General features: G+C 34.7%; 1 pseudogene; it reads left to right on the forward strand.

Annotated features, from left to right (window-relative positions):
* Positions 1–20,096: 20,096 nt before the first annotated feature.
* LOC149148357 (small ribosomal subunit protein eS12 pseudogene) lies at positions 20,097–20,655 on the forward strand (annotated as a pseudogene).
* The last annotated feature ends 5,648 nt before the right edge of the window (positions 20,656–26,303 follow it).

Genomic DNA, 26,303 nt, shown 5'->3' on the forward strand with positions numbered 1-26,303 from the left:
GTTGAGTTACTAGTCCTGGAAGCCTTGGTTGGAACAAATTCTTTGGAAGCCCTCAAAGGCTTGGATGGATACCAATCTGATTATGGTTTTGTGATGTCCGACCGTGAGGTGGAATCACTGTTTGATGGGTTGAGGTGGATGAGCTCTAGAATCCCTAGATGAGTTTTTATTTATGAGTTCTATAATATCCCACATTCATGCTTGGAATATGGCATGGGGGTGAATGGTTAAAGAGAGATTTGGCTCAGCTATTCTATGGTCGGGTGGAACGTGGAAGTCCTATCTTGGTTTTGGATTTTGCATCATTAATGAAAGGTTATTTCTCCTTTTATTTCTATGAGAATATTTATGGATTATATGTGGTTTATATGGTTGTACTTTCATGAGCATTTCTGCTGCTATTATGTTGGTTATGTATGTGTTTTATGACAACAACCATGTGTGATTCTCATCATGTTTTTACTTGTAATTGAATGATCAATGTATCTATGACCTAATGGATGGAATGGAAGTTGATGTGTTGAGGCATCAATGGTTCTTAGCGATTCTAAACTAAGTATGAGACCCTTATGCTCAGTACTGTTAATTACACATGTAGATTACATATTCGTGATATGTTTGACGAAATGCATGTCATGGCTAGTAGGGGTCTAGTCAAGGTCTTGAACAAGTATTTGCTTTAGTACTATCATTTCCATGTTATTTTACTGATTTGAAGAGATGGATCAATTATGGGCGGTGGGCCTGGAAAAGTGGCTCAAATCCCAGAGTCACTGGCATAGCATTGACAAATTTGGTCTTTGGTTGCTGGCAAGCAAGCCTGTGAGAGAGAATTTGGGTTTCTGGTCGCCCTCATGTCTATAGCATCAAAGTGACTGAGGCTTAAGTTGTCCAAAAGTTTAGTGGGACCCCAAGGAAAGTTGTCTAAATTATTGGATTGGTTCTTGAGGGTCCTGTAGTTGATGTGGAATGTTTGTATGGTGTGTTTCCTTCAGTTCCACTTCCTTAATATGAATTAGGAGGTCAAATCATATAATAGTGGCCTCTTGTCGCATGTTTACCCCGGCTGGCTGGTTTCTTGGGTAGATGTGGGAGGAGAATGTGGCCATGTAGAAATTACGATGTGGATTTGTAGTCGCTCATGAAGTTTTAATCAAAATCACAAGACATAAACCTATTCCAATGCTCTGCGGACATTAATTCACAATTTAGAGAAAAACATCTCAGACATGCAATAAGAAATCACACATGTGCAACAAGTGTTTTCCTTTGGGGAAAACAATTTGCTAAATACCCCAATGCTCTCTTGCATTAATCAAATGCATAAAGATGTATTAAAATTGATTTTCTCACCTGAGCACAACCTGCAAGTGCATAACCTATCCCTCTACTCATTGAGAATCTCTAACCTAAAATTAGTCAATTTCTGCCTCTGCTTGAGATCCTATTTCCTTGTGTTTTTCCTTTGATTAATTAGGTCTCTATTATTTAGGAAATTCCTCAAATTGATTGCGCAATTCCATTTGGATGATCATATGATTTCATGCAACACTTGTACACTTAAGACTAGCCTACAACTGATGTTACACTGCCTTGGAATCTCCACCAAGCCTTGGGAACACAAATTCTCTACATGCACTAGCTATTTTGGGTTGATTGATCAGTTAACTGGATGATCACCGAGTTTGACTAAAGTCCCACTTCTTAACTAACCCTTCACTAGTTCCTCCAACATTTGGAACTATTTTAATTGAAAAAAACCTTAGATAACTGACCTTGATTACTACAAATTAACAATCGCACATGCGTAACTGAACTCTAATTCCTCCAACTCGAATTTACTGAGTAAACTAGGTGACACAAGCTATGTCACACAAGTTAATTGTTGATGTGGAAATTTGAACGTTCTCAATTTAATCAAGGAAAAATCAAACTGAGAATTTCTTGTTGCATTTTTCAACAATGAAACCCTATCCATTGTATATTTTTGAAGCAAGTTGATGCTAGTGAAAGATTGATCCACAAAGAAATCAATCATGACAAGAAGAAGTTAGTTTTGCAAAGAAAAGGATCGTGGAGTTGGATTCAAGACCTTTCCAAGTTTTGTTGGAAGAAAAATTCACACCTCATGGAGCGAACAACCCTAATCACCATTGCAAATGTAAACCTTGGCTAGTATATATATATATATATATATATATATATATATATATATATATATATATACCTTTTTTTAAAGGTGAAAAATATATATTTTATTTTAGTGGAGATATAAAAAAATCTAAGAAAATTTTGATGAAGACCACGAGGTTTTTTTTCTTTGGTATACATATATTTTTATTCCATATTTTCAAATCGACAACTTCATAAAAAATGATTTAGAGGGAGAGTGTGTGTGTAAATGGTGAAGGTGACAAATACCAAATTAGAGGTGAAAGAATTTAATTTTAAACATGACTTTGAATTAGGGAAGGTGAAAATGTGATATTTGTTAGTGCAATATTGCATGAGGCATTAGATGGAAAGAGGAGGAAACCTCCAAATATAAACAATTAAGAGTGGGGACACCTGGATGCCAGGGCCCTTAGCACAATTTGGTTATATCTTGCAAATGATGTATGGTTTAATGTTATTGGAGAAGTAATAAAAACAAACTTATGTAGCAAAATGGAAATCCTTTATATGATGAAGTCCTCAACAAACCAAATCTACTTGAAGATGTAATTGTACAGTCTACAAACAAAAGAGGGTACAAAAATTGCAGATCATTTTAATGTTTTAACACTCTTATATACTAGTTGACTAGTATGGATGTTAAAATTGATGGAGAAGAAATTTACATTATTGTGTTCATTTCCTGAATCGCAGAATCATTTACTCACTTCCATTATATTTAGTACAATAAATACTCTTGAATACGATTATGTTTTTCAAACATTATTGATTGAGGAAGTGTAGAGAAAATCTAGTATTGAAACCTTTACACCATAAGCAATGGTGGCTAGAGGTCAATCCAAAGAAAATAGAGAGAAGTAGATAAGTGCATCTCAGTTAAATTCAAAATGCAACAAGAGTAAACTAACATGTTAGTATTGTAATAAGTTAGGGTATCTCAAGAAGGATTGTTAAAAGAGTAGTAGGAATCCAAGGAAGACTCCAAAAAGGAGGCACATCTAGTTGAACAAATTCTAGGAATGGTTGATGAAAATTCATATATTTGTAATCTCTCAATAATATGAAGACTAGTTATTAGACTGCAATGCTTACTATCACATGTGTCCACATAGAAATTGGTTTCCTTCATGTTAAGGTGTTGATGGTGGAATTTTTCTTATGGGAAATAATGTTTCTTATAACAAATTTGGGGTTAGAAGCATAAAAATTAAAATGTTTTATGGTATTATAAGGACATTAATATAGGTTAGACATGTCCCTGAACTGAATAAGAATTTAATTTCTTTAAGAGCTTTGGATTCTGGAGGTTACAATTTTACAAGTTAAGGTGGAACATCAAGCTTTGGTGGATATGAAGTATAAAAACACTGGAAACCTTTACAAGTTGGAATGAAGTACATAAATAAATGAAGCAACGATGGTATTTTATAAGGTGAATGAACATATTCATTTAGAATATCAATGGTTGCAACATATGAGAGATAAAGTGACACATGTAATGATAAATTGTAAATTACTTCCAAATATAAAATATTTGAATTTGAATTTTATGCAAACATTGTATATTTGGAAAGCAATGTAGATAGAATTTTAAAGAAGGAAGTCATATTATTAAACCATTTGGTTGGATACTAAACCATTGATAGACAAAATGAAGCAAAAAACATTCATATGATAAAGAAGTTGTAGATGTTGAAGATATTGAAAAAAATGTGGAAATTCCATAACCAACATCAAGAAGATTTATGCAGGAGATAAATCCTTTTAAAAGGCATACTAATTTTATTTCATCTATTTATTTGGTTGTGATGATGGGGAACCTTTTTGTTATCAAGAAATAGTAGAGGATATTTGTTAGGATCCTAGGGTTTAGGGATCAAATGCCTTTGCCTCTTTTATTCATTTTGGGATTTTGTATAGTTGTTTAGCCTATGAACTATTGATGTCATAGTCTAAAGAATCATTGTCTAAGGTCACTATAAGTTTTTCATAGAGGGTCCTTAAAGACAAGATTGAATTTGAGAGAGTTTGAGTCTATGAGAAGGTCATAAGGTAATTTTCTCATATATAGTCATTTAGGGTTCAAAGGGTATGTATCACAAGTCAGGTTTCATTAATTAAAGTTTTGCGGGAATGTTGTTAATGGTGTCGATCATTGCCCCCATTCCACCATTCATAATTCATGATCCCCTTTTATATACTCCTTCCATATACTCTCTTCCATAGACCCCCTTCATTTAAATTGAGCATCACATGCACACACCCCTTTTTAACTTACCTCTCATCATCATTGCTACTACGTCCCTCCACAACTCATTACGATCATTCATATTTCATGGTCATAATAAACATTTACCCAAATTTTATACCCATGACCAAACAAAACATATGAGGCACACATTTCCAAATTTATGTTCATATTGCCCTCATTTTCTCTCCAATTTATAGTTCATTCTCTTCTCTGAGAAAATTCAACAGTTTGCATAGCACAAAGCCAAAATCAGCTTGGCAAAGGGTCAACATTAGTTTATTTTTCAATTTGGAGAAGTTTGTTGCACAACAGCTACACAAAGTTTCAAGTTACAAGGTCATTGCACAACTGTTGCGCAACCGCTTCAATCTCCTCGCAGAGGTATCCCACTAGTTCCAATTGAGTTTTCTTGTTGCCATAGGTAGAAACGTACTCTTCCAATCATAGTTTTCCCTTTAAAAATCAGTTAGACAATGATTGGTAAAGTTTGTGTGCATTTTTTTCACAATCGTTGCGCAAACATGCCTGTTGATTAGTCTATATTTGAGATGTTTTGAAGTGCTGAGGGTTTATGTGTCAGTTAGTATGAAGTCGAAAGTGTGTCTATGTATAGTCATATGTCAAAAATTATGTTAACTGACATGATTCCTTTGCAAATACATGGAATTTCAAAACGGTTGTTAGGGCACCAAAAGCTAAAGTCATTTGACTCTTCTGAAAACCCTATTAGTCACCTCTTTACATCATGCTTTCATCCTTTCCATTATCCAATGCGTTGTTATTTAACCTGTCCTCCACAGACTTGGTGAGTGCCATGAAAACATATTTGAAAATTCTGTGCTATAGTTTTTCAAAAATCCAGATGAAAAGTCTAGGGAGCAGAGGTAAAGCAAAGGGAGGGGAGGTAGTTCATGTTGAGCCTAGGAGCTTGGAAATGGTGAACTCTGACCCTGCAATCAGAGTGGAATTTGAAAGGACAGGGTGCATATCATTTTGTGAGAAAGTTCAAACACATGGCCATCATTTCCAACTTGCTAGCATGTTTTCCCTAAACTTTAAGGGTGACAAGGTCAAATTGGTGATCTAGAGTTTATAATGTCTAAAGAAACTATTTCTCAAGCTACAGAGATTCATTTACAGGATGAGAGTTGGTTTAAAGGCAAGGAGTTAGATGCATCTTATTTTAAAGAGTTTGTAAAACCTCAATACAAGGACAAATATGACACACATTTGCAATAAGCTACTTGTTGAATCACTACAGTCAATTGCTAAAGGTAATACAAAGATATTTTACATGTGAAGGCCACTTCAACAAGGTATATCAGTATCACATTAGGTTGCTTATGCACTTCACTTGTAAGAGGAACCTGAACTTACCATATTACCTATTCAAAATATTGGGCAACATGGTAGAAAGGGTTCAATCTAAAGGAGAGAAACACTTTCCTAACTTATTCCACTTTGCACTGATCAAAATGTTGGTTTTGCATGAGTTAGGGAGAAGGAAGATGTTTTGGGATGGTTTCTTTTCAACCTTAGGTCTGTTGGCTCATGCAGACATTTCTTCAATGGAAGCACATGACAAAGAACCTAAGGCTGAATAGACAGTGAAGGAACCAATGAGGGGTAAGAGAGCAGCTAGTAAAGGGAAAGGCAAGATCCAAGTGGCAGAAGAAGAAGCACAATTTCTACATAGGCCGAGGGCTAGATTGAGGACTGGATTTTCTACAAAGTAGTTGATTGAGGAGACAACTCCTCAACCATTGATTTCCCAGAGGATATGCCAATTATAGTTCGCACCGAGTTGAAAAGATAATCAGCTAAAACTATGTTTTTCATATACAACATAGTTATTGCGAGCATGGTTTTCAAACAAATGAGAATGAATTTCTCAAAATAGAAAGAGGTTTTTTTCCATAATGGACCCATTTAAAAAATCCTCTCTCATGTTTCTAACATATATTATGGTTTGGCAGATTTGAATGAATCTTGGAAGGTATATTTTTCAGAATTTTGATGTTTTAAGCCACATTTTTCAAATGCGGTTTCCGAATAGTTGGAAATGAACTTTAAAAAACTGAAAAATGTTTGTGTTTGTAACATCTTCATATAAAAAAGCCTCTCTCATTTGTTTCCCACATATCATGGTTGAGATATTCAAATGGATCACTAGACCCTATTTTTCATAATTTCATGAGGAAACAACTCATGGACAATTAGTGACTTGGATGCCACCTCATAAAATAAGACTTTCTATCAAATTCGAATTGTTTTTCCTTACCCCAAGAAATTATCAAAGATAGTGCCAAGAAGATTCATTAGTTATGAATGTCCTATATTTTAGTAAACAATTTTAAGATATTTGTAATAAATCTTGATATTTTGAATCAAGTTATTTTGCGAAGAATTTGTGGAAATACTTCATCAATTGAAGTAATAGGTGTTGGGACTTGTTTGAAGAAAATGACTTGGATTGTAAAGCAGCTCACAAAGCCACCATTGATCAGATTTTCAGTAATACATAACAATCATTACAGGATTGTTGTGTCATTTTTATTGGTGAAGTGCATCTCTCTTTGTCAATTTGTTTTCTTTTTATTCTCATATGTGATTCTAAAATTTGAATTATTCTAAGAAGATAAAGAAAATAATTTGTTTGAATGTACACTCTGTATCAAGCTTAAGAATAATTTTTATTTTCTACACTCAAGATTAAAATCAAAATTCTTAACTGCTCTGTTTTTTAATTGGATCTCTAAATATTTTCCTCTCCTTCACACCATATATATTAAAGGATCCAATGAATTTTCCTAACCTGCCATGTAAGTTTAGCCTATAAAATTTGTATTTGATCATCCCAAACTTGTGACTCCATTTTCCCAAAGGTCTTTCTTCCCAGTTTCAACCTAAAAACACAAAAAATTGAACCCTAAACTTAATAGCTAGCCTAATACCTTCAGTAAAACAAAGCTAAATCATAAAGAGAGATACCTCTTTGAAACTGGAAGGGTTAGATTCCTAGTTTCTAAAGTGGTTCTATGGTTACCTCTATGATTTTTTTCGCAACCTCAAAAATTACGGAGTGATAATAGTTTCAACCTTTCCTTTCCATTTCCTGGATAACCATGGTGTGATGGGATTTATTCTCGGTTAATATTTGGATTTCCAGAATGTTTTTAAAATAGGTGAGGTGGTCTCAAGAAAAGTCCCAAGGGTTTTGGGTGGATATGGTTTTCTCTGGGAATCTCTTAACAAGTGGGTGGAGATAGGAAAATTCCTTAAGGTATGGTGAATAAATTATGATGTATTGAAGCCTTGTTTGGTTTTGTGATCTCAGGGCTCATTTAGGTGAGATTGCGTAGCTTGAGTGTGGATGTGGTTTAACCTCTGGAGTCCCTAATTAATTGTGTTTTGGTTTATCCCATGATATCCCACATTCATGCTTTGGCATATGACATGGGGGTGATTGGATGAAAGAAATATTTGGTTTAAACCAATATATGGTCGGGTGGTAAGTGGAAGTCCCTGACTTGGTTGGCATTTTCATAAATTAATAAGAGTTATTTTCCTAATGAAATCTATCAAAACTTGTACTCGTTATTATGTTGATTTGATGACTATTTTGTCATGGTTAATATTATGGTTACATGTTGTTTATATACATAGCGGTATGATGTGTTCTAGTTATGGCTGTTTTTCATGTTTTGAAAAGTATTTGAATGGTTGATGAATGCATGGGCTAACAAGTGATGTTGAAACTACTTGAGAGGGAATTAGACCTTCTTGGTGATTTTCAGATAAAATTGATAGATTTATGAATAGATATACATTCATGACTTGTAACTCACATGTTTACCATATGTTTGATGATTTGTCTATCATGTTTTAGGCAGTCTAGGTCAAGTTCTTTCTCGAGTTTGAATTTTTTGCATTTTCGTCATGTAAATTATGATTATGGAAAGTTGCAGGAAGTTATAGGCAGTCGTCTAGGGGCTAGCTTGGAAAGGTGGCTCAAATGTCGGAATCGTTGGCTTTAAACTTGAGGGTTTAGGTCATAATTGCATGGAAGTAGTCTTGTTCGTGTGGTTGGGGCCTCATAAGCACACTCTTGCCTTGTTGTGCTTGCAGTTTGGGTTTTAGGTCAATGAAGAAGGGTTCTAGCTCAGGGCTTAATCACTTGGGGTGGTTGTTTAGCTCTTGAGTTATATTTAGTTCCTGTAGGATACCAGTAAGTGTTCAATTTGTAGGCCCCACTTCCTTAACTGGAAAATTGGAGGTCAGGTCATGTCATAGCATCATTCAACTTCACATTTACTTGTAGGGCTTGTAAAAGAAGGTAAATGTGGGGAGGGGCAGTTACAAAATTCATGGTGATTTAATGCATAGGGAAACCCAATATATAAACCTTTCATCAAAGCCAAATTTTGACACAACCTTGAATAAATAATCATGCCTAAACAAGTAAAATAATTATCTAAATCAATATTGATGATCATGCCTTGGTCTCCTATTTCTTAATTACAATGATTTTATTTCTGGACTAATATAATATTATCAAATATTTGTCTTTTATGCAAAACTTCACCCTAGTTCTCAAAAGGTAATTTTGGGAGAAGAAATTTCAATCTTGAGGTAAAAATATTTGAAATGACTTTATAGGAAACATTACACAATGATATTGGCCTAAACCTAGAAAAAGAAGAGGGATTTACTTCCTTTTGGACCAACACTAGAAAAGAAAGATTGATTCCTCCACCCATGCAATTGGGTTTAAATGAGTAACCAATCATTCTAAAAAATTCATATTTAATTACCTCCCAAAATTGATGACAAAAGTGAGCAAAAAAATCATCCATTCCAAGATCTTTGTCCAGATTAAATGAGAACACCACCTTTTGGATTTATTCCTATGAAATTTCCTTCATGAGCATTAAATTTTATGCATGAGAAATAATTTCAAGGACATGTTCTATCATTTATTGTTCTACCTCAACACTAGTGGGACCAATGTCATTGTACAACTCAACATAGGGGCAGAATGGATCGTCTCCGATTTGTTGAAACCTCAAAATTTTATTACCTTTGACCACTAGTTCCTTGATGTTATATTTGCATGTCTTGTGTCGTGCTTGATTATGATTTTTTTTTGAATTCATATCTTTTACTTAATATTCATAGCCTCCTGGATTTTAGTCTCCATTCTTCTTCCTTTTCTTTCAAAACATTATGAAAGGCTCCAAATTCTTCCTTTTCCCTGGTTAGCATCTCATAAGTATTGGAACTCCCTCTGTTTTTTATTGGAGGGACTCCATTCCCATTTGATGTGCTCTTATAACAAAATTCCCTCCCATCCTTTGTTCATGGGTTCACTACTTCAAGGCTTCCTTGAGGTGCTTTATCCTCTTCTCCCATATTGAAATCGAATTTCTTGGAACCCAGACTCTCCAAAAAAAATTAAAAAGTCACTAAAACCTTCTTTTTGATGCCAAAGTGCATTATAGTGAAACAGTAAATGGATATAATCCTCATCCTCTGAAATTTTTAGCTTAATCGAGTGGTGGTCATAAATATTCCAAGGGAGAATGTGTGAGGATACCATGATAGTTTTTGTCAGAAAAATATCAAAATTTATAAAGCACCCCAAATTGGTGGTTATATGGCCTAGGCAGGTTCTCCTATTAATCTAAGTAAACTTGTTAGAGATTGGTTTAACATCCAAAAAGTTTAGGATTTACATGAAGTCTTCCATAATTTATTGAAATTGATACCTTACTAAAGTCCACCTTTCTTCTCCAATTTATGCAAGTAGTGTTAAAATATCCTCCAAAAATACACTTTGAACCAAAAGGGGAGTCTCCAAGATCTAAAGAGAAGCCCAACACTTTTATTTTTCTTGGAAATGGACCGACATGTATAGATTGACAATAGAACACACTTGATTTGAAGGGATATGTAGGAGCTATGTTGCTTTACAATGAGTGGGTGATCATTGGTCCAATAGTTTTAGCGAATCTTGAGCCCATAATGTGAAAACTCCACCAAAAGCCCCATGGGAGCTCATGGAGAAGATCCCGCTACCATGTTCTATTTTATGCTTCTTTTGAAGGATCTCTTGATCTCCCATTTTAGTCTCCTTAAGTAGGAGGACTAAGGGTTTTTCCTTATTTATTAGGTATTTCACATGTTCCACTTTTTTTTACCCTAATCCCTTACAATTCTAGGAGATAACCTTCATTATTTACTACTAGCGTGAGTATCCCTTTGTGAAGGGCCTCCTTATGAAGGGGCTAAGTTTCCTCCTTTCCTAGTGTTCTTATACCCTTTTAGTTTTGGGTCCAAAAAAAACGTGGTGCCCAATTCTTTGTTTTTTTCGGCTATCTCTACTTACATATCTCGATTTGTCTTCCTTCCAACCTTCATATGAAGTTGATCCTGCTATTTTCCTTCTCTTCCTTTTATTTCTCATATATAAAGATAACAAATTTAGGCCTAAACTTAATATTTCTAGGAGAAAGGAACTTGTCATCATTTGAAGAAGACTCCTACTCAAGTTGTGTAGGGATTGGGTCATCCTCTAGGTGTGGAATGTTCTCATTACTTCATTCCATTATTGGATCAGTTTCTGGTTTGGGGTTAATTCCCTATGGGGATGGAGGATTATTGTTTGGGACTTTTCCTTCTCCATTCATCATATTCAATGCCTCATAACTCTTACTACTCTCTTTCTTCCAGTTTATTTTGCTAGTTACTTCTCCATTTACTGGGCCAAATTTTTCTAGGGAATCATACCCTTTCCCTTTGTTTTCATTATGATTAGGTTGCCTAGGATAGTTATCTTTTTTCCTTGCTATAGCTCCTATTATTTTGGCTTGCTACTATTGGTACCCCATCCTTGACATTGCTCTATTGCTCATATGTTTTTTACAACTTCTCTGATAATGGACATATTCATGACACACCTTGTTTTTAAATGGAAGTTGATTGTAGTCCACCTATTGGATGTGAGAATAATTATCCAAGTTTATATTTATGGTTGTTAGAAGTCTCTTATCTATATCCACTCCCACACAGATCATGCATAGGCAAATAAACACCCATGAGGCTTGGCTTGATTAATATATTTTCATAAGGCATTACCATTGCTTCTGAAGGCAATGTCATTCCAAAAATGCAGAGGACAGAAAGGAATCTTCACCAAAATGAGAATAGTTGCTGACACATTACTTTCAGGATTAAAATGTGGACTCTGACGATCTAGATATAACCCTTGAGGATCCATAAAATATGACCCACTTTGGAAAATCAAGTTCTGATCTGCCTTATTTTCAAAGAAGGTAAAAAAATATTCCCATAAAAAGAAGACAAGACAAAACCCTTGATCATTGGCTTCCAATTTTTTTCCACCCAAATCCTCATAGAACATGGGGAAGGCTAGAACCCCATGAGCTGACCAACTAGGCCATGCTCAATAAGTGATAGATCCTCATATCTCACATGGGTGGTGTAGACCTCCACATTGGGAATTTCCTCGACTTCGTTGACAAAGCGAGTTGGCTTCACCTTCTAGTGTTTAAACGCATTGGCTATGAGATTGTTGAAGGCCTCAATGTTTAGAGTTGACCGGGGGAAGGCAAAATACCCCTTGACCTTGTCACATCTTGTCGCAAAAAAACATACCACTTAAACAATCCTCAAAGGACAAGATTCATTAAATAAATATACGACTAGATTTTGTATTTAAAATGATTATATTAATAATAACTAGTATATTACTGATAAGATATTTATAATCACAATCTAGTAATAATAGCAAACTTATATGGACAACAAAACATCCTACCCATAAACTTTATATTTTGATTAAATTATATACATGATTATATATATAAATTATATATTGATAGATAAATTTTTAAGAGTAATATATATATATATATATATATATATATATATATATATTGAAGAGAATTTTTTTATTATATAAATTTATATCTAAGAAAATATGTGACTCAATTTTTATACATTAAACATTTTATCAGTTACCAATAAACTAGCATAGCCATAAAAATTAAATGGATGGTAAATACTTATAGAAATCCTATTCCTCAAGAAACATGCCTAGCAACATAATTATTATAAATAACTAGACTTTATTTTTATATAATAATACAATGTTATCGCACTAATATCTCGTATATTTTTCCAAATATTTTTGGATGAAATTATCTTAATATGCAAAAAAATATGAAAATATTTGTTCCATCTCAGCCTTGGTAGATCTAGACTTATGTTGGATTTAGCTTGGTTTAATTACCTCCTTTAAATGGGCTATATTGTACATGAATACCATGGGTTCTCATAAACCGGGAGCTCAAAAACTACTGGTAAGTTGACCAAGTCAAGTTTACCTTAACTACCCAATAAAAAATAATTAAAAAAAATAAGAATCTAGAAATTTTATTTAGCATAGGGTTATTTTTATTTTTATTTCAAATTTACCATTACTCAACAAAAATTGATAATAAAAAAAACACAAGCATAATTTTTTTTAACAGTGTTATTTTTATTTTATTTTATTTTGACCATATCAAAATGTTTACATAACATAACATCACATAACATAACATAACCTTACAACATCTCTTCCATATGGAAAGCCTCGACCCAATTAAAAGAGAAAATACGAAGTTAATTAAAATTTAATTTAATAAATAAATTTATCAAAATAGTTCTAGTAGTTGGTCAACTTATTAGATTATTTTCATTATTTTATATGAAATTATAAATGATTTTTTACAATATATAAACTATATAATCTAATCATCAGTTAAAAAAGTGAAAAGTGGTTTAATTCTTTTAGAAGTTATAAAATTTATAAATTTTCCCAAGTGCCCATTATTTATCTATTATTTATTTATTATATGTGTCATGTAGGCATAGTATTACACATTCAATTTTTTGTTTGACTATCAATTATTTATGTTTGACCAATTTTTTTTTATAGGTTGTCCATAGTTTAACATTACAAATTATTTTTTAATATAATATAATTTATTTATTTTAACTTTGATCGGCTACTCTCTTATTATATAATCATTACATATCTACAATTAGAGTTGGATTTTGTGTTGGCTAAAACTTTGTAGAGGGGAAAATTTCCCTTCCTAACAGTGCACATGGTGGATTGTTCCCTATAGATTCAGACATGGCTATTACTTTGAAATGTTCATTTGAATGGAGAAATACAAAAAAAATTATTTAAAATGCGTGGATGGTTTACATACAATCCAATTTTTAGTCATTTATGACACCTCTACAATTATATAAGGTAAGTGTACTTTTTTTTATACTTTTTGTATGTCATTGAGACTTTGCATCGAAATGCAAGCAACCCTTCCCGTTGCATCTTCGTCATCTCCCATTTAAAAGAAGGGACACAAATAACTGAGTACTATGGCTATTACTTTTTTTATACTTTCTATATGTCACTGAGATTTTACATGAAAATACAAGCAACCCTTCCCTTTGCATCTTCATCATCTCCCATTTAAAAAAGGGACACAAATAACTTAGTATTGTGGCTTATAGCCAAATAAGTTTGGTCTTGGTTTTTTGTTGTGCCAAACCTTACTAGTATACACAATTAAGCTAGTTAGCATCTTTGCTAGGGTATACTTGATGCTGTTGAATGTTATATTTTCTCCAAATACAAGATAATCAAATTCATTTTGTTTGTAGAATTATATGTAGGTAAATGCACTTCATTTTAGTTAGAAGTCCTACTAAAAAAGTTGTTTAATAGTTCAATCTATAATTCTTTTGAATCTTAGTTATATTTTAGCTTGGCAATGCCATCTGTAATTCAATATTGGAAAAATATAATGTAATAGAGTTTAAACTTTATAATAGCTTTTAATTTCCCATTGTCTATTGGAACCTCACATTGCAAAAATCAGGAATCTAATGTGCATGTCGTTGAATTTGGTTGTAGAATTCTTCTGAGATTTCCTCAAACTATTTTATCATATTCTAAGTAAATTCATTATCAATTCTTCCCGTACCAACTTCTTCGAGCATTAAAATACATACACACAAGTATTCTCTCTTGGGTAATGACAGTCCCTTAATAATGTTGTTGTTTCTCTTGTGGCTTCCACTAGTATGAGAAATGATAGCTTTTGAGAGATTTTGTTTTGTATGTTCCTATGTACAGTACAAGGTTGACTATAGTGGCACACATTTTCTTAAACAAAAAAACAAAGCTAAAATGAAAATTGAACTTCGATTAATTAATAACAAATATTAAAAAATGTTTACATGCATAATGGAAATAAGTTAGCTCGGGCAATGGTAGCTTATCTCTGAGAAGAGATGTGATGGCTACATGCCTCTGAACTATGTTATAATGAGGCTCAAAAGAATTTTTATTATTGAGAAACAATGGAAAACCCTAAGCATAAAAAAACTTAACCCTAGGAGATGAAGCGACAAAAGTTTGCGGGTCCCATTAGGGTTAGTTGGTAAATCAACTTCCCGGAGTCATAAATTTCGCATACGATCTGTGTTTGACGCAGACAATACCTAGTTAGAAATATTTATCCAAGGAAAACAAATTTTGAGTGAAAACCATTGTCGTAAGCTTTTGGTTTTCCGATTTTCCAAAAGAAACATTGTTTAGGGCCTCAAAACAACTCTAAAAGTTCAGGTCCCAAAAAACTGCCAAAAATAGTAAATTATGCTAGAAATTAGGAAATTGAAAGGAAATAGTGTTAGGGGTCTAATTGGAATAGGAAGGTGGCCACCAATATCCACGTGTATCATTCCTTCCCCTTAGGAAGCAACGGTCCCAATTGCATTAAGTGCCTCCATGAGATGGGGAAACTTTTGTTGAACTTAGTCCCTGGTGAGTCAGTTGCCTTGGTGCATGAGCTTACCAAATTTGACAACCTTATATAGTTGGATCCTCTATTGGTGAGTTTTCTTAATATTTTTATCCATGATCAGATCAATCGTGTCTTCTTCAATGTATTCTAGGTCAAGCCTTGTTGGTGTCATCTACTCAACAATGTCTGATGTGTCCAACGATGATGGAAAGTATGGCCGCAGGTAGTCCACATTGAACACTGGGTGCAAACCAGGGAATGGGGGAATTCTAAGATCAAAAGAATTGTTTCCCGCAACATTGGTGATGGTGTAAGGCCCATATCAGATTGGTTGAAGCTTTCAATGGGCTCCAATAACGCATTCCTTCTGCAAATGTAACCAAATTTTGTTACCCACTTAAAACTTGTGTGGAACCCGATGTTGATCATGGCATTGTTTGTACTTAGAATTGGCATTATCTAAGATGTCATGAACCTACTATTCGATATGTTGGATGCATTCAATAAACCTGGTGGATTATTAGCTTCAGATTGAACATGTGCACATTCTATATGTGTAGTCACAAGAGACATTGCAACATCAATGTTACATAATGGTTGAAATCATATGCCCACTTGAAATTGGAAATAGGTCATCAAGATATGGAGAGCTATGTTATAGTTGTGTTGTACATAGGGAATAATCTCATCCCATGTTCGTGGATGCTTGGATTTGTACATGCATAGTATGTGCAGTATCATCCTGTTGACAACCACTATATGGCCATCAGTCTAAGGATGGAATGCAGTCAAATATGTGAGCTTAGTGTCCAACAACAACCATAAGCTCAACCATAATGCACTCAGTAACCTACTATCCCAATTTGATATAATGGTTTGTGGGATGCCAAGATGTACCTAGACTTGCTTGAAGAAGAGTTTTACAATGTCTTCTACTGTGATGCTCTTCTTACAACCCATCAATATAGCCATCTTAGAAAATCTAGCAATGATCACAAATACATAGTCGTTACCGTGCTTGGTAGAAGGAAGGCCAGACATATAGTCCATGGATATGGATTACCAAGGATGGCTAGGAGTAGGTAAAGGAGTGTACAGGCCTTGCTTCTTAATAGTTGGTTTGGTTATGGCACAGGTAGTGCTTGATCTAATATATTTTCCAAAATTTTGTCATAGATTTGGCCATTAAAAGTACTTTTGTAGAAATGCCACTATATTTTCTATGCCAGTGTCCTACAACCTGATTGTAGTGCACCTCCCAAATCATCTTGGCATGCTCGCTTGAAAGAAAAAAAAGGTGTCCCAGGTGGCACAACAATGCGACTTGGAGGTAAAGTTGCAACCATCTAGAAGTCTAATTCTCATAAGAGTCAAGAACCATGCTCAATGCCACAACTGGTGGTCAACTGAGGCAATCTGCAACATTATTGTTGTTACGCTTCTTTTACTTAATTTTTAAATGAAATTGTTGTGGGTATGTGGAACATTTCTAATGGTGGCCATTCTATAATTTCCCTTGTGTCTGTATAAAATGAATAGGTCAATGATCTATGTGTATGATTATCTCCTTCTCCATAATGTAATTTTTCCACTATTGACAAGCCTACATGATGAATACATATCTTTATCATATGTGGGGTATTTCTGAATTGTATCAAAGAATGTATCATTGTGATAGGCCACCGGATGCCCTTGTTTGGTAAGGACTGCACTATGGAGTAATCCGAGGCATCTGTCTCGATTTCAAATGGTTGTTGTAGGTCAGGTAATGTGAGTACTAGTGCAGAGTAAAGGCGGTGCTTCAACTCAACAAATTCCTTATATTGGGACTCAGACCAATTTATTTTTTCTTTATCCCTTCCCATATTAACTTGACTCAAATGACAAGTGATATGAGAGAACCCCGACAAGAACCTTCAATAAAAATTAACAAGGCCCGAAAAGTTGCGAAGCCATATTAGAGTGGTCGAGGCTGAAAAATCCCAAATGACTTGTATCTTAGCCATATCCACATGCACACCTTTCTCATCAATAATGTAGCCTAGATATTGGACCTGGTGTAGTGCCCACTCTAGTTTCTTGACCCTAATATGACATTATCTTAGATACTTTATTCTTTGGGGAACTTAGGTTGAGGATCCAAAAACGTGAATCTATTATTAATAAATTTGATTGTTATGAATGTTATCTATTAATATTATGATTGCGATATAATTAATTGTTATGTGTACTCTCTATTGATATCATGATGGTGATAGTAGTAAAGGATAGACATGTTTTCTATTGATGTTATAATGATAATAGCTTTGATCTATATGTATGGTTCCACTAATGCTATGATGTTGCTAGCCATGATGGACGTGTCCCCTATGTTACCTACTTGCATTAGTTTTGGTTCACAATGAACAATGACGTGAATGGCTAGGTGATGGCGATAATGTTATTATGACAATGGATAACACTGAGAAACCTTGTTACTGATGATTATTGAGTATGGCAGGAAACCACCAGAGGCACTCACATATGACGAGTTAAAGACACCTGGTTTGATGAAAAATTATATTATTTTATCTTTGAATTTCTAAGTCAATTTTGAAACTTGCTATATATGTTTATCTGTATTCTGATGATATGTTAGTAGTTGCAGGCGCTGATTAGTTGCTTGGTCGAATGACTCACATATGGGTGATGGGGTTGTACAAGTGGATGGAACTACATGGGAGGGGTGGGACAGAGTCCCTGATCTCACCCACTAGCACTCCCGCCGTGACTTGGGCTGGAAGGGTTGAAACACCTTCGCCTTGAAGATCACGATGCCATGAGTGCAGGTCCTAAGTTGGGTCGCTCATGAGGATTTTACCGGGGAGCGCGCATCAAGGCGGATTCCTTGATCCCCGACACCATTAGTCTCACTATAGCAGGCAACATAAGAGATGATAGTGGTCTATGACATTGCACTATACTTTCCCCTCGTAGTCACTAGATGCTTGAAGGGCAAGTGGTGTGCCACCCTTGGAACTTCAGGGGAATTTCTTGAAGGGCACGACCAACTTGGCACCCTTGGCATCACAAATAAACTATTAGGTGTGGCACCCTTGGAACTTCTAGGGAAGTTCTTGAAGGGCACAACCAAACTTGGCACCCTTGGAATCATTAAAAATAAATAATAATAAATAAATATAAGCAAGGAATGAAAACTAGGTAAATTTACATTAAGGGTAAATGATGATTAGAAACCAATGTAATTAAATCAAAAATAAAACTTGGAATAAGGAGGATCATAGGAAGAAATAAAATAGAGTACCTTAAAAAACTCTACCCTTCCCATGTTGGAAAATACTAGGTAGATTATGCGATTTAATTAGGTAAAAGGGGAAAGACGAACATAATTGTAAGGATAAAGATTAATCCTAAACTAATTAAACCTAATTAAGAAAAGAGGAAGGTGAATTAAAATAAGAAAAAAAATTAAATTTAGATAAATGTAGAGAAGCTCCATGTGGCAACAACCCTATTGTTGGATGGATGAGATGATGTCAAAGCAGTGATTACGATCCTATAGTGAGTTTGGTGAGGTAGACGATTTTAGAGAGGGGACTCTTGAGCCAAGGTGTGCTCTCCTCTACCAGCTATTGTAATTCTCCATTGTACAACCCCATTGCAGCTCGGGGGTCCGCGGGGAAGAAGAGTACCCAAGGAGTAGGCTGGGAGGTTAACCGGTGGGTCATCGCATTCGGATCAAGTACATCACCATTCATTCACGGAGGTGACCGACAACAAGGGAATACTAGCAACAACAAAGCAAACGGAGACTCGTCTTCTGGTGAACAATACATATGTGTTGCAATACTATTTTGGTCTTAGTTAAATGTATGTAAATGTTATGATATGTTTCTTGAAATAAATTCCTAATGTGTTTCTCTTCTAGTTGCATTTTGCTGTGATTTAAAAAAGAAAAAAAAAAGATATGTATAAAGTCTGGATGTGGTCCTTACACTTGGTATCAGAGCCAAGTTCACACACTGGGCCTAGGAAAGAACAGTTATTATATGATATCAAAAAAAAGAATAAAAAAAATTATAAATTTGGGAAGAGAATTACTAAGTTTTATTACGAGTGAAACTGAAACTAAATCTATCTAGGGTTATTAGAAGTATGAAATTTCATTTTTAAATCTCGATTTCATTTTCAAATTTTGTTGTTTCATTTTTAAAGTCCAGATTTTTCATCACCAAATTATGTAGGAGAGAGGGAGGTTCTAACCTGAAAAAACCCTTCTGAACTCAGTATCTATAAATGAAAACTACCGGACATCTGGAAATGAACAATTTAAAGTACCTGACCAAAATTCGTTGCTGCCACTGAGCTCTCAACTTTTTTTTTGGGACATTTTTTTTTCTTCCGTCATGTCATGTGAATTTGGGAAGCTTGTGATTTACTGACTGATCTCAAAATCTTTGGGTCGAGAGGCAATAACCTGCACAGACATGATAGTATTCAATTTTCCAAAACTTATGTATCACAAAGAATTTTGACAATGAGAGAACTTGTTAAATATAATATGAATCTCTGGCAAAAAACGACTGTAAAATTAATTCCCAGAATTCCATCGTATCCCTTACAATGGAATCTCAATGTACATTAATACCCTCCTTAGTCCTTACTGACGCTGGCATAGCCTGCAATACCCAGATTTTATGTGCTTGGCTTCTTGACTCTCCAGTTGCTCCTTCATTATTTAGTGAGTATGTGTTTGTGGTTCCCTTTACGATTTTTCCGGTGAAGCCATGGTGGACGGGGGAGATGCTGATATTATTGAAGAGAAGCCAACTGCGGCAATTGGTGAGCCTATGGACATATTGACTGCCTTGCAACTTGTATTAAAGAAATCATTGGCCCATGATGGTCTTGCTCGAGGTCTTCACGAAGGTGCTAAAGCCATTGAGAAACATGCAGCTCAGCTGTGCATCCTTGCAGAGGATTGCAACCAACCTGATTACCCAAAATTAGAGCAATATCTGTGTGCTGAGCACAATGTGAACTTGATTTATGTGCCCAGTGCAAAGAAATTGGGTGAATGGGCAGGACTTTGCAAGATTGAATCGGAGGGAAAAACCCGCAAGGTTTTTGGGTGCTCTTGCCTTGTTGTTAAGGACTATGGTGAAGAAACTGAGGGTTTGAATGTTATTCAAGAATACGTGAAGACACATTAAGCTGAGGTCCAATTATGGTTTGTTGCTTGCCAATGTGTATTGTGTTTCAGTCATCTCTTATTATGGGTTCTTTTATAGACCTCAAGGTGGACTTTACAATTTTAGTATTATTACATTCCTTTGTTATACGGCAGATTGTATCTGGACATGAGTTCATGTCAAGAGTTTGAGTCTTATCTCTTATTGCAACTCCCCTGAAAAAAAATAGCCTGAAATACCCAGAATCTTTCTTCAATTGCATATGAACATGCATCTCGGCCTATGCTCAATCAGTACCTCAATGTCTGGCAAATTTCTACCACTCGCAATCTCAATTAATATGCGGAAGCGTACCTTTCAATTCCTGGCAAGTTCACATTTTATCATTTTCATGCGGAAGCTTCTCAAACACCTGTTCACATATTTCATGGTTCATGAAAACTCAATAAAAATAAATCACTGTATGTGAAGTTTCCTTCATCCTTATTCATATTTTAACTATCAATCCCATCAATTTCGAATGCTCTCATAATTCAAATCCATTACCACAATTACATTCACATATGTTGGATTCAATCAAAAACTTGGCATTTCACTCACTCTTGGCCATTATCTATATGGTTTCCATTTCACATTAAATTGCACAAAGTTTTGTCTCAACCAAACCTCAATACAATAGCCCTTTTAATTCTGGTTTTAAACCCAAATTCTTCTTCTTGAATAATTTCCATAATCATTTATATATGGGTTTCAGTATCTGATTTCATATACTCAGAAGTCAATGAGACAATGCCACATCATTTAATTTAAATGAACCAATATCAAATATATAAGTGCCCCTATCCCATTCTGCTTACCAGCTCTTAAAATTGAATGCCATAATTTCATACCTTGACATTAACATTACAGTTAACCTCATATGACTACTGCAATACTGCTGTTGAGACTTTGCTAGATTGTAATCTTTCAGCGCCTTCGTTTAATAACTTTTCCAGACTCGTTAGCTTGTGGTCTTTTTCTGCAATTTCAAATGTTAATTCGTTGTCTAATGGCTCACAGGTAGAATTTGGATGGTGTTACCAATGCTTTTAGCTTTCCATGATTCTGGATTTAGAATAATGTTAATAGAAAATGAAATTTGGAACATTAAAACTTCATTTACCAAATCGATACATTCTTCATCACTGTCCAATCGAATTTATTCGATTACAAACCACCAAGTACTGTTGAAGTCTTCAACCCAATTTAACGCCTCCTCCATAAATCATTGAAATGCTCTACTGCATTTCTTAACATTGTAATTTGAATTGCCAATTAACTTCTGCAATTGCCGTGGATATTACATCCCAATTGTGCGTTTTCTGTAATGTTCAGAACATCACATTATTTAAATAATATCAGAGTTTTGCCTGATTAACAACATCGATTTTCCAAATTTATGTGCAGAGTCACCGTACAAATATTGAACCCAAACATATTCATACTAGTCAAATTCATTTCTGAACAAATTACGGCAATAGAACTGGTTCAACATAAAACTAAAGCCACTCTGGGCATACCCTGCAATCAGCGTGGTCCAGGAAGCATTACGTTCAGGCATTCTGTCAAACTGTTGCTGTGCATCCTCTACTCTCCCATTCTGTCATTATCTCGTAATAGCCACTATCCCCGAGATCACTTCAGTTTCGGCACCATGACTGCCCTTAGTCTTCTGACTCTAAATTCGAGTTTATGGGCTTGGTCCAGAACCTCATTTAAGAGTGTGGGCAAATGTCTCTGATGGTAACATTTGAATAAACCTTAAGCACAGGACAACAATAAAGTGTATCGGTATTCTCAGTTTAGAGTCCTAACTGAGAACAGAACAACAACAAATAGCATGCACGATATAGCAATTTATATGCATATTTACAGTTTTGGGTCACAATATTCTGTTAGTTGAAATTCAGTGCTTAAATAGGAGAAAGAGATTTGATAACAACCACAACAACATTTACCGAAATGAGATTCGATAACATTTATGAGATCGCATAATCTAGGTGAGAGGAGAATGAGTTTAGTCCCTTTTATGCACAGAACTAGAAGACGCCAATAACCCTCATAGGGATTAGAGCAAGAGTAATTTGGGTGTGTGTGATTTGTAATCTATCTCAAGGTGTGGGATTCTAAGAGTTTTCACTAATGGTGTATGTTCTTGAGTTGAGCAGTAAGCCGAGATTCAGAAAGTTATTGAAGGATCACATCTGCTTTTGACTAGAAGCATTCCCAGCTTATCCCTGTTGTGAGAGCTGAGTTGAGGCTCCATAAGTGTGTTTGGCATGGAAGAGTTGATTATATGTAATATTCATCCCTATCTTTGTGACATAGTTATGAGATAATTTATGCGCATTTCAATTATAAGATAAATCAAAGAAGATTGATGCAAATGTAATTGTATGTTTTCCCAAATTAGATTTATTGATAATTGTTTTCTATATTTAATTGACATGCATTATGTCACAAAGAGCACTTAGTTCCCTTTGCAGCTTTTATTTTGATACTGCTATGTCTTTGAGAAAATTAGAAACATATGAAACAAAACGAGACTGAGATTGTCTAGACTTTAGCCTTCCTTCAATTCAGACAAATTTCTCCACTTTTTCCCATTAGAGGATTTATGTTTCCAAGTGAATCATAGAGTTGGAGAACTTATTAAAAAAAAAAAAAAAAGATTATTCACTTTAAAGTTTAGATTTACATTGTGTCTTGAGGCTTGTATCTGACTACTGAAGATAGTTGTGAACGCATATCACATAAACAACTTGTAAATAATAATTGAAGTTTAAATGTGTCCCTAGATGCAAAAATATTCATGTATTGTATGTGACGCTCTTCTAGTATGTATTTGTAATTTCTGAAAGCTTTGTCAAATATTCTAATATTCGATGTAGAATGAGATATTATGTCAATTTATTACGATCATGGTTTTCCATTTTGTTTGGCTTACTCAAAACATTAATAGATTAAGTAAGTAGTATTTTTGGGCATTGCTATGGAGAAAAACTTGTGTGCGGACAGGGAAGCGCTCTCTCGAGATTGCCTCGAACTCAAGGCGGAGTGAGGGAAAAGCACTGCAAAAATATAAAAGCTTCAAGTAGATAATCAATTAAAACATGCAAAGAACATGAAAGTGACTAGTGGTGTACCTTTTTACCGATGGTTGTCCTTTGCTGACACGGCTGAAACATATCATATATGCAATCAAGTCTGTATCTCGTCGGAACATCTTGCTCTGTTTTAGTGATGGCGGAGCAGGTTTTCTTTTGTCCTATTTTATTTTTCTTGAAAAAGATGCCTGGATTAGTAAGAAATATTATTATTTGAGAAAGTATAATCGCCCCTCTAAAATCCTAGAGTCTAGAGAACACAAACCCTGCAGTAGAAGACGGTAGACTCATGTTCAAAATATAGTTTGCGTTTGTTTTTTTTGGAGGAATGTTATATTATTTACAGTTTTTCAACATATCTATTGAAGTAACATTTAGCCGTAACTAATGACTTGACATTTAGTTTGAAAGCGTAGTGTGATTCATGTAATATTTTGCTCCAGTGTGAATATTTGCACTATGGACATAGTTTCCACGCAATGAGTTATTCATAAGTGTACAATGTGTACAATGATTTGTGATTTGTATAAAGCATTTTTCTCATGGTTTTCTGAAACAGTATTAGTAGTGAAATTTTTATTTTTTAAGTTCACAACTGAAGGGTTGTGTACTTTGATAATATGAGGTGTATGTGAAAATGTGGAGAATCATTTTGGTGGATAAATTTGGTCAAATATTCAGACATCGAGATTTGTAATAGTGAATCATCTAAGAAGAGATTCTTTCGGCATAATTTGGTATAGGAGCTTCAGATTATGATTGTTAAGTTTTGTTGGTCAGTTCATATTCAGGCCTCGGTATGCTCTAGAATTATTTTATTACTGAGAAAATATATCTTACTGCAAATTCCCCTTACTTTTATTGAAGTATTCAGAAATAATTTGGCCAAATATTCAGTAGATAGTGATCAATAAGTCATACGCCAGTAAATAAATTAAATTAAGCAACTATTTCACGCAGTTGACTAGACTGCTGTAAGAGTACCTTCTACCATCAGTAAGAATTGAACTTGAGACCTGTGTCCCATAAGTTCTCCACTTCGGAAAATTTAGGTGAAAGCATAAAAATGGCGAAATATACAACCAATCAAGAGCTTGTTTTAAGGGTCTCATACATTGCTCGAGTGAGTTTTGATACTCAAGCAATACCTCTATATATTATCAATACCATATATTAGCTTGAAAAGAGACTTTTCTTTTCAATCCTGAAATAGGATTGGAAATTCATTCGCAACCATTAATAATAATAATAATAATAATAATAATGGTATGCTCTTTTCTTATACGACAATATTATTGCAACATTTATGACAATGAACTTTGACAGATGCAATGATGAGCATACAAATCACTTTTTGTTACATATTATCCCCGACATTGTCACTTATAGGGTCATATAGGCGTAGTTTTAAATGAACTACTATAATTGGAAGCTACAGGAGTACAGTGTGTGAATGACTTTACTTGGTTGAATGCATCATATATTAATTTGTACCATGAGATGAATATTGATAGTGATTGTCCTGCTTCTTGTTTTGTTGTTTCTTAATACATAAATAATTATGGGTTGCAATGATCACAGATATAGTCCGTTAGTTATAACGGAATTCGTGGTATAGATACCTTGGGAAAATTATAACCTACCCACCAAAAGGTTCGAAAGAGTTTCAAGAAGGGTTCCTAAGATTATGTGTTGTCGTTTCTCCTTTAAGTTCTAAGGGCTTCAGGACGAAGTCAATTGTTAAGAGGGGGTGTATGTAGTGCCCACTCTAGTTTCTTGACCCTAATATGACATTATCTTAGATACTTTATTCTTTGGGGAACTCAAGTTGAGGATCCAGAAACATGACTCTATTAATAGTAAATGTGATTGTTATGAATGTTCTCTATTAATATTATGATTGCAATATAATTAATGGTTATGTGTACTCTCTATTGATATCATGATGGTGATAGTAGTAAAGGATAGACATGTTTTCTATTGATGTTATAATGATAATAGCTTTGATCTATATGTATGGTTCCACTAATGTTATGATGTTGCTAGCCATGATGGACGTGTCCCCTATGTTACCTACTTGCATTAGTTCTGGTTCACAATGAATAATGACGTGAATGACTAGGTGATGGCGATAATGTTATTATGAAAATGGATAACATTGAGAAACCTTGTTACTGATGATTATTGAGTATGGCAGGAAACCACCAGAGGCACTCGCATATGACGAGTTAAAGACACCTGGTTTGATGAAAAATTATATTATTTTATCTTTGAATTTCTAAGTCAATTTTGAAACCTGCTATATATGTTTATCTATATTCTGATGATATGTTAGTGGTTGCAGGCACAGATTAGTTGCTTGGCCGAATGACTCACATATGGGTGATGGGGTTGTATAATTGGATGGAACTACATGGGAAGGGTGGGACAAAGTCCCTGATCTCACCCACTATCACTCCCATCGTGACTTGGGCTAGAAGGGTTGAAACACCTTCGCCTTGAAGATCACGATGCCATGAGGGTAGGTCCCAAAGTTGGGTCGCTCATGAGGATTTTACCGGGGGCCGCGCATCAAGGCGGATTCCTTGATCCCCGACACCATTAGTCTCACTATAGCAGGAAACATAAGAGATGATAGTGGTCTATGACATTTCAC

This window comes from Pinus tabuliformis, chromosome 9 (genome assembly GCF_031772625.1).
Source record: "Pinus tabuliformis cultivar Carrire ecotype Pingquan chromosome 9, CPIR1, whole genome shotgun sequence".
NCBI lineage: Eukaryota > Viridiplantae > Streptophyta > Pinopsida > Pinales > Pinaceae > Pinus > Pinus tabuliformis.